An 11,518-nucleotide genomic window follows, 5' to 3' on the forward strand; every position below is an offset into this window, starting at 1 on the left:
AATCTTCGACATTGAGGAAGGCTGAATCCTCGTCGGTTCTGTCCCATACAGCACAGATTGTTACAGAAAGCTTTCAGAAAGATTTCAAAATCATTCCAATGTTTCACAATTCATGTGCAACATTTCTGAAAGGATTTTGCAATATGTCATATGAAATAATGCAACAGAAATGTTTCTGAAATCTATCACATGCAATAAATTTGAAAAATTTATATATGAGTGTTGCGGAAAGCTTTCGCATGAAATAATTTTGGAAACTGCGTGAAGTGATTTTTTAATATAAGTGTATATACATATATATTATATGACAAATCAACGAAAATAGTTCGCGGTATGTATTATGAAAACTTATTATGATCTTTTAATCATATCTGCATATGTATATTATCATATATATATATATATATATATATATATATATATCCCCCATAGCAAAAAATGTCACAGTGACATCACAATAAGCTCACAATAGAGTCACAAGGTGACAAAAAAATGTGATGTCACTGTGATGTCATTGTGAGATTATTGGAAGGTAACAGTGATATCATTAATCACAATTGAAGTGATATCATTGTAAAATGTCACATTGACATAACTAGTATATCACGAAATGTAACAATAAGGATAAAAAAATCTGTCATAGCAAGAAAATGTCACAGTGACATCATAAAGATGTTGTGCTGTGACGATAAAAAATATATTTAATCGTCACAGCACAACATCTTTATGATGTTATAGTGATATCATCAAAAATGTCACATTGATATAACTAGTATATCACGAAATGTAACAATAAGGATAAAAAAATCTGTCATAGCAAGAAAATGTCACAGTGACATCATAAAGATGTTGTGCTGTGACGATAAAAAATATATTTAATCGTCACAGCACAACATCTTTATGATGTTATAGTGATATCATCAAAAATGTCACATTGATATAACTAGTATATCACGAAATGTAACAATAATGATAAAAAATCCCCATAGCAAAAATATGTCACAGTGACATCATAAAGATGTTGTGCTGTGACGATCAACAATTAAAATTAGAAAAATAAAGTTTAATTTATGATATATTTAATAAATAATTTATATTTATTTATTTATATTTATTACTGCTATAACTCAATATATATTAGGGTGTCCAATTTAAAATAACACCACTTCAAATATCTCTTAAAAAATTCATCAAACAAAGGGCATCATCTACTTTATGACCTCCTTTGAATCAAACAACTTTTATTTGAAATATTTTTCTTTAAAATAGTCGCGTTCAGCAGAATGACTGCTAAGTTGTCATCTTGTCAAGACTTGACGTTGATTTGTTCTAAAAGTAAAAGAATCAATCACATCACCGTTAATGGACGCTACTTAATGTAACCTAACCTTACCTAACCCTAATGCAAGCGTGAGCGTGTAGGCGCGTACACGTTGCCCAAAACGCTCTGCAGCGTATACGCAGTCATTGTTGTCTGTTGGTGTACCAGCACGTGTTTTTTATTTGCATAAGAGGACATTTTGACTCAAAATAAGTGATCTCAGAAGATCACTTAGCAATAAGAAGTGATTTAACACGAAAGTGAAAAACATCAACATAAAAATTAAGGTTAGTATATATACAATATTTTTTTGTCTTATGTTTGTCTTATATTTTTTCATATTTATTGTAACAAGATATCTTTTTTTTATTGTATATGTATATTTAGGAAAAAAAATATTTTTTGTGAAAAATATGGGTCGCAAACGAAAACACTCAATATTTTATAGTGCAAGACATAAACGAAGGTTAGTTGCAAGAAACACAGTAACAGATATGAATATGATAACTCATCAGACTGATTCTGCGGATTCTATGGCAATAATTAATAATAATAATGATCAACTAATTGTTGTTGATGAGAATGCTTCATCTTTATGTGATTCTGATAAAGTATACTCAGATAGAAATCTAAATCAATCTTGTGATGAAAGTGATGAAAATAATATTAACTTTCTGAATGAAAATAATGCCTGTATGATACAAAATTACACGGATGCAAATAAGCTACAAGCTATAGTCGATAACAATTATGAAAATCTGTGTTTAAATGATAACGAAACTTTTATACATGACATAAGTAAATGGGCTATTGAAAAAAAGATATCACATAAATCACTCCGTCGCCTTTTACAGATATTGCAAACACACACTAATTATACTTTACCTAAAGATCCACGTACATTATTGCAAACTCCTAAATCAACTGAAATTATACAAATTGAAAACGGAGATTACTGCCACTTAGGTCTTCTAAAAATTATTAAAGAACGTAAAAGATTGAATTTTGCTCTTGATAACATTCAATTATTTATAAATATTGATGGTTTACCTATATATAAGTCTTCCGCAAAGAGTTTATGGCCAATATTATGTGCAGATAATATTATAAACAATATATATGTCATTGCCTTATATTATGGTGAAGGAAAACCAAAAAATGCAAACGAGTTTTTAAAAATGTTTGTAGATGATGCTATTGCTTTTATAAATAATGGGATTGATTATGAGGGACAGATCATAAAAGTCGAAATTAAAGCAATAATTTGTGACGCTCCTGCTAAATCATTTATTTTAAATGTAAAAGGACACACTGGACATAATAGTTGCACTAAATGCATTATTGAAGGTGATAATATAGAAGGACATATATGTTTTCCATACACATCTAATATGATGTTCCGTAATGATAAAGAATTTTTTACTGGATCTTATAATCTTGATTATCAAACTGGTGACACAATTTTAAAAAATATACCAAATCTAGGCTTAGTTACAAATGTGCCACTAGATTATATGCACCTGGTATGTTTGGGTGTTATGCATAAACTTATTATGTTATGGCTTTCAGGACCACTTAAGACAAGATTATCAAATTTAGACAAAGAAAAAATTTCTAAGAAACTAATAAAGTTACGCAATTATATTCCTTCTGATTTTGCTCGAAAACCAAGATCATTAAAGTACATGAAACATTGGAAAGCCACAGAATATCGGCAATTTTTATTATATACGGGTCCTATTATATTGAAAGGAATACTACAAGAAAATGTATATTTAAATTTTTTAACATTACATGTAGCAATCACTATTCTTGCACTTCCTACTTTAACATATCAAACTTCTATTATAGAATATGCAGAAAATTTATTAAAACATTTTGTAAAATCATTTCAAGTTATCTACGGTTCTAAATATATTTCACATAATATTCATAATTTATTACATCTTGCTGCAGACGTAAAACAATTTGGTGCTCTGGATAAATTCAGTGCATTTAAATTTGAGAATTATATGTCTACGTTAAAGAAATTAATTCGTAAAACTAACCAACCATTACAGCAATTAATAAGAAGATTTGCAGAAATTGAGACAATACATAATAATGAAACATTCAAAATATATTCAAATTCATATGGAAAAATGTTTTACACACTCTCATTGTGATGGTCCTATTACGAAAGATTTCATTTCTGTACAACAATATAAAATTTTTTGCAATAATCAATATTATATTAACTGTGATGATTCAAAAAATAATTGCATTTCTTTTGAAAATGGACAACTAATGTCAATTTTAAATTTCATTAAATCTAATGACAATAAAATGTATGCTATTGGCAAAGTGTTTGTGTTAGTGGAAGATTTATATACACAGCCTATTTCGTCATTAACTTTAAATATTGGTATCATGTCTGAATATTCTCATCTTCAGACATGGGAGTTTGATAAAATTAGAGCAAAAATGTTGAAAATGCCTTATAAAAAAAATTATATTATATTTCCGATGTTACACACAACTGAATACATATGTTTAATATTAATTTGCATTTATAATAAAATAATTAAACGTAATTCTAATACTCTAATATAAATTGCAAATATTATTATTATTATTATCGTCACATTTTTATTATATTATAGATTATTTATAATTTTAATGCTGATAAATTTTTATTTACAGTTATTATAATGGCGTATAATATTGTGGAGTTCGAAGATGGTTTACAAATTGTTCCTTCTGAATGGTTAACTGAAAATAATAAGGAATGTAAATGGCCATCATATACAAGTCAAATTAAGATAAATAAAGCAATTATGAAAAGAATATCTCCTTCTGATGATTGGCAATTATATAAAATAATCCGTATTTTTGGTAGCAGCGGTTAGTAATATAAAAATGTATTTTATTTTTTTTATCAAAAATTATATAAATTAAAATTATAATATATATGTATTAAAAGTATATATTAAAATTTAAATTTTAAGTGATATTTGATTATAAAATATATAAAAACAAAAATCTAATTTTTAATATTCAAAAATTTTATACGTTTTAGATGGTGATGATGGAAATGACCTCAAAAAATCGAGATATCAACGAGCAAAAAAAAATACAGGTTCCTCTCCTGATAATTCTGATACAAGTGACACAAGCATCAATAAATTAAAAACTCGCAATGATTTAGAGTTAGATGATTTTCCTAATACAAAAGCTTTAACAATAAATAAGAGCAAAATCTGTGAAATAAAGACACGATTAATACAAGGTGATAAGAAAATGAATCGAGTAAAAAAAATTTCAAGTTCTTCTTCTGATAATTCAGATAGAACTGACACAAGCAATGATTTAGATGAAGCTTCTAATATATCAAACGATTTAAATAAAAGCAAAATGACCTATGAAATAAAAAAACCACTGATAAAAAGTGATAAGAAAATAACTAAGCCTCTGATACAAATAAGTAATGAAAAAGTAATTAATATTGTCTAAAAAAATTTCTGCAGTTACATGTAGTAAATCTATAAGTTCACAAGAACATCGAACAGCAAATAAAGATGACCTTGTTCCACAAAATTCAGATACAATATCTACATCCAATACTTGTAATGCTGAGATTGATTTAGGTAAAATATATCTGTTATTAATTTTAAATTTTTGTAAAAGCTTACCTATATATATATTATTAAAGTTTTAATTTTTTTTATTTATATCACTGTAAACATATATTTAAAATGGTATATAATTCGTAATATATAATCTGAGTAAATATACAATAATATGTGTCATCATTATTTTTGCAGATTCTCATAATTTAATTATCAGGAAACTAAATGCAGTATTGTTAAATCTTGCAACAATTGATGAACGTTTAATAAAGTTGGATAATCACATAAGAAGAAATGAGGATACGGATTCAAAAGAAAATGAAGATTATGATTTCGATTTGCCAGCAGATACCGTAGAACAATTACAGAGAATTGATAATCAATTAAAAAACAAATGTGTTGCTGCAGAAATGGTATATACAAAATATTATCATTTTATACTCACGATTAGAAACATTTTATTGAAATGTCTTATAAAAAGCAATATTTTGGACATATTTATTTATTTATATAATGTTAAATAATTTTAAAGAAGTTAAAAGAAAAGTAATGTTAACTTTTTTTATAAGAGAAAAACAAATGTTTATTATTTTGATATTTTTAGATCCTAAACTGATATTAATTAAATTATTTCATATTTTTAGACAAGACAATTGAGCCTTTTAGGAGGTAAGGATCATCATGATGTGATTTCGTACATGATGAAACATATTTTAACAAATAAATTAGCAATGGAATATAGTTAGGCTGGTGCAAAATTGAAAAATGCCTTTAAAAATGCTCTTCGCATTACTATATGTATCATAAGTAAGTATATAAATATTTAATCACAGAAATGTTTTTATTGACGTATTTTTGACACTTTATATATAGCATTCTATGTATGGTTATATTGGATGATGCTATTAGAACTCTAATATCATCATTCAATAATATGTATGTCATAGGAATATAAAATAATTTTGAATAGTATATATACATATATATATATATAAAATTAAGTCGCTTTAAATTTTTATATAATCTATAATCACACATATCTGTTTAAACTTGTTGTTAAATGCTGCGCGAACTTCAAGAAGCAATTTAACAAATAAGGAAGTTGAGGATATAATTGCAAGATGGCTAATTTTAGCCAACCAGAGATTTGACCGAGATTTGTAAGTTATATATAATAATATACCTCAATTTAACTATTTTATCATCTTATCTCAAACTTTTTATTTTTATAAGAAACTGATTTTAAAGAGGGTGAACACATGCACTATCTGTTCATTATTGCGTGTATTAGTTTTTTTAAATTAAATACAACGTTTAAGAACTTATTGTTATTTTTGTATAGAATATTTATTGCAGAATTGACTTATTGCACCTATGTATAACAATCACATATTTCTTTTTAGGACAAAGGAAGAACGAAAAAAGAGATGCGAAAATGAGGAGATCTAAACAAAAAAAAGGACAGGTTATTAAATATAGTAATTTTAATATATAATAAATAATATTTGAACGTTTATTATTCAGTTCATTATTACGTTTATTACACAGTTTATTATTATTACGTTTATTTATAGATTTTATAAAGAGTTTATTTTTGCATATGTACTTTTTTTATTTTGAATGTATTAATTTCATACACAGTAATTATATATATTGAAATTTTTTATTTTGAATGTATTAATTTCATACACAGTAATTATATATATTGAAATTGTTTATCAAGGCAGAGAAAAGTATAGAATCGAAGGGTCTGAATAGCTCAGTTGGTGAGAGCAGTCGCCCAGCAAGCGAAAGGTCTCGGGTTCGATTCCCGATTCAGCGACTTTCGGATCTATATTTTTCTCGCCTATAATTTTATAGGGGGGTTAGAGGGGAGTCGGGAAATAAATCTCGAATTGAGATTATTCCCAAATAAAGTCTTATAATATAAGAATTAGTCTTAGTCAGTGTTGGTCAATAAAATCTTAAACCTTAATTATATATATATTTTATTATTTAAATGGTTACAGTATTAAATACATATGCATAGTTGTAAGTGCAATAAAGTAATTATTAAATATTATTTTTTAAATATAGTGTAGAACGAGAAAAGTTATAATAATATATACAGTTGAATATTAAAGTAATATTAAAGTAATTTAAAGTTCTAAGTATTTTAGTATTTTTATGCGTAGCTGTAGCATAAAAAATGAACAATCACTATTTTTATTTTATTAATGCCTATATATTAAAAAGTTATGCGCATTTAAGTTTTCTAACAATTGTATCAATTTTTTTTTTCATAATTCTGATAAAGTGATAACTAGAATTTAAAAAAAATTACTTTAAAAATGATTTATTATAAGTATTATTTATATATATGTTAGTGATATAGTTATTAAATGTGATTAAATGATGTGATTTAACGTGAATGTGTATTAAATGATAGTTACACACACACACACACACACACACACACACACACACACACACACACATATAATAATATGGCTTATATTTTTTGGAACGTATATGTATTATTTAAAAAATAAAAATGTAATTAAATTGTAATTAAATAAATTACATTTATTTGAAAGAAAAACGTAGGGGAGACAAGGGTTGATCGTAACACGAGTAAAAAGTAATAATCTTTAAAATTAATGAAAAACATATTTTATAGCAGCGCTAAAAAGAGATAAATGCTCGGTAAACTTGTATTGAACGTTTATCTCTCCTTTTAGCACTGCTATGAATTTCATTAATTTTAAAGATTGGTACTTTTACTCGTGTTAAAACCAATCTTTGTCTCTCTTATATAAAACCCTTTTATGACGTATAAATTATATCACTATAACATTCCATTTCCTATCACAATGATGTCATAGTGACATCACATCTGTATAAATTACATCACTGTAACATTCCATTTCCTATCACAATGATGTCATAGTGATATCACATCTGTATAAATTACATCGCTATAACATTCCATTTCTTATCACAATGATGTCATGATGACATCACATCTGTTACAAAGCGGACATTCGCACGTCACTATGACATCATTGTGATTTTATTTTGACATATTTTATCGTCACAGAGCAATGTCTTTGTGACATCACTGTGACATTTTTTGCTATGGAGGATATGTATATTATATATATATATATATATATCGTTTCTTATAGAAACAACAGTTAAAGGTAAAAAAAGTTAAAGGTAGAATATTTCATTTACCACTTTTGTTACAGGAAATATTGAATAAATTATATCTTATACTGATCCATTAAATAATAATTATAAATTATGTGTATTAGTTAGAGGTATTTCGACAAAATCAAAAATTATTTGCGAAGGGACAATTAATGTTAAAAAAGTATTTGCCGTTTTAACGTAATTAAAGCACAATAATGATTTATTCTATCTTATATATTACATTGCCAAATGATCATAATAAATTATGTTTAGCAAAATTTAAAAAATTTAAATTTCCAATTGGAAGAAACAGAAAATAATACGGAAGCGATAGTAGCAGATGAACCTCAATTATTAAATAATTTGATAAAAAAAGACGAAAAATCCTTTTTTAAAAAAGATATGTAAAGTCGATTGCTCGAATATCTCGAAGTTTATTGTTGTCACTTTTCCACGATGCTCGTTGGCTGTCAAGATTCGCGTTGTGCGTTATATTCGTAGCATCGAGAGACTGTTCGCGAGAATTAGCAGTTTGACAATTTGTTTAAAATTAAATCAAATAAAATAATATTAGTTTTAAATAATAGGTTATAATACTTAAACTCAATTAATATTTTTGACAGTTATCAGCTGATTTCTGTCAAAAAATATTAATCGCGGATAAAGTATTATAACATATTATTTCAAACATATTATTTTATTTTATTTTATTTTGAACAAACTGTTAAATTACTAACCCTCACGGTGACAGCCTCTCGATGTTACGAATGTAACGCACAATGCAAATCGAAACAGTCAATCAGTATCGCGGAAAAGATGCAACAATACTTGCGAGAATCGACTAAACATGCCTTTTTTAGAAAGGGATGTTATAATATTTTAAATTCGATTAATATTTTTGACAATTATCAGTTGATTTTTGTCAAAAAATATTAATCGCGAATAAGATATTATAACATATTATTTGAAACATATTATTATTTTAATATTTTCAACATATTATATACATTCCCATTACCGCTATAGAAATGTTATAAAATAAACAATTTCTTACTCACCGATACGTACAAGAGCAGAGTTGTAGTACACAGTACACATTGATCTGAAAATAAAATATTCAAATTATGTATATATATATGTGTGTATTATTTTAAAATTTAATTAGCAAATTAACGCTTTAACAGCTAAGTTCCGTGAAAAAATATTAATCGACTTTAAACAAACTTTACATTATTTTCAAAAATATATATTTTTTTTAACATAAAACCGAAGAATTGCGCGCGCGCGTGTTGTTCTAGTGATAAAGAAGCTACATTGGAGGATCAACACAAGGCAATGTGTTTATCAGTAACAGGTTACTGACGAAGATTATGATTATTTCGAGCAATATACTATATATCCTTTATATGAAAAGAAGGCAAAATTACGACAATATTATATCAAATGTTAAAAATTAAGGATTTGCCTTTTTATACCTTTTATATCATTTATACCATTTATACCTTTTATACCATTTATACCATTTATATTATATGTATGTATATGTATCTATTTTATACCTAAAATAATTTTTAAAAAGAATTTCCAGTAAAAAATAATGTACCCCCAAAAAATGTAAAAATCAAAACTAAAATTAATCAACAACTAGCCAAGACATAGAAAATATTCAATTTCTAAAGCATTTTATAATTTTATAATAATATTTGTAATTTGAAATAATATTTGCAATTTGAAATTGTAATTTAAAATAATATTTCCCATAAAATCAATTTTGCTTATAAAAAACATTATGATAGATTCTTTTCAAAAAATTAAAATGCATTTTAAGGAAAAGAGGGAGAATTAACGAATATCACATGCCGATGAAAGAAGCTTTAAACATGCGATAAATAGATCGTAAAGTGTGTGATATTAGGGGATTTTAAGGTGAATTTTATATGTAATATAATTACATACAAACATGATTTGTTAACATTTGCTACGCGCAAAACGCTTTGCTTGTCCACGGATTTTTTCGCATGTTAAAACATTACAGGAATTACACTCATTGTCAGTACTCATTGTCAGTATGAAAAATCTATCTATAATATACGTAACGTAAACTATAAATTTTCACCACTGGCAGTTTATATCGGAATGCCCATATATGCATGTACAATAAATTGTAATCAATTAAAGAATCGTTTATGTTTATTTACTGAAAAAATAACTTTCCTGATTAATAAATCAAATTAATAAATTTGAAATTATAAATGTTATTAATTTAAAGCAAATTTCTTTACAACATATTTATTAATAACAATTAACAGAGTTATCATTAAAAATTAAAAATTAAATTAATTACCATAAAAAGCAATTTTGGGGTAAAAAGAATGAATAAAAAAAATCTATTATATCTCCAATATAGCAATCATTATAATTGCTTTATTTTTATTAAAATTATTAAATTATATTTTTCGAACTCAAATTATTTTTCTATATTATTAATTTACTACACAAAATAACTTGCTGCTATGATCAAATTTGATAATAAAAGAGTTTGTTCCATGAGCATACTGACACAATTGCTTTCATATATATCTTTCTGTCGAACAAATATCATATATAACTTTCTGTCCAACAAATCTGCTTAATTACTAATATTAAATTTAACTCACAAATAGCTTTGGTGAATCAACAATTTAATTTTTATGTTAATCGATGAATTTTTGTATAGAGCTTGTTCTCAAAGTAGAAAAATTAACAATTAATGACAAAAAAGCTGAAGGATTTGAAGAATATAAGTTGGTACAAAAAATAATTTAAATAAAAATTGTACTTTAAAGAAAAATAATATAAAAAGCATCCAAAAAATAATAAACAAACATAATATATATTTTTTCCTAATAGTTTAAATTTTTGATAATTTATTTTCTCTTCTTTTCAGAAACTTACTTACAATTACTGTAATTATTGTACAGATAAGAGTTATAATTTAAAAAGATTTATGGAGACCATAAAAAAGACATGCAATGAAAAATAAATTAAACTTAAAATATTTTTAAAAAAATATTTTTGTACAAAATATTGAAATACACACAGATGATGTATTTAATTATTTATCTTTTATATTTTATAATATAAGGAGCAATAATATCCTATATAATTATCTCAAATAATATCTCTAAAATATGTTTTGATTGGAACACTTTATTAATAGAATTATTTTTTTAAGGTAAACTTTCAAAATTTGAAAAGCTACTTTTATTTAATTCAAACAAAACGCTATATTTCATTTTTACGTATATTAATTCTTCCAATTACATTCGACACATATTAAAATAGAACATTATCGAAAAATCAATAGTATTCTCACGAGAGATTTTATTAGACAGATTTTATTTAATTTATACATTTGAAACAAAACCGTACTAAT

General features: G+C 25.3%; 1 non-coding gene and 1 pseudogene across 1 annotated transcript; both read left to right on the plus strand.

Moving 5' to 3' along the window:
* The first annotated feature begins 1,424 nt into the window (after positions 1–1,424).
* Positions 1,425–5,691, plus strand: LOC145947403 (uncharacterized; annotated as a pseudogene).
* A 986-nt stretch (positions 5,692–6,677) lies between these two features.
* Trnaa-agc (transfer RNA alanine (anticodon AGC)) lies at positions 6,678–6,753 on the plus strand. Its single transcript has one exon. It is a non-coding gene; the product is annotated as a tRNA-Ala (tRNA).
* The last annotated feature ends 4,765 nt before the right edge of the window (positions 6,754–11,518 follow it).

Source organism: Prenolepis imparis, unplaced genomic scaffold (assembly GCF_030444845.1).
Source record: "Prenolepis imparis isolate NDT839.2.m4 unplaced genomic scaffold, iyPreImpa1.0 SCAF_75, whole genome shotgun sequence".
Taxonomy (NCBI): domain Eukaryota; kingdom Metazoa; phylum Arthropoda; class Insecta; order Hymenoptera; family Formicidae; genus Prenolepis; species Prenolepis imparis.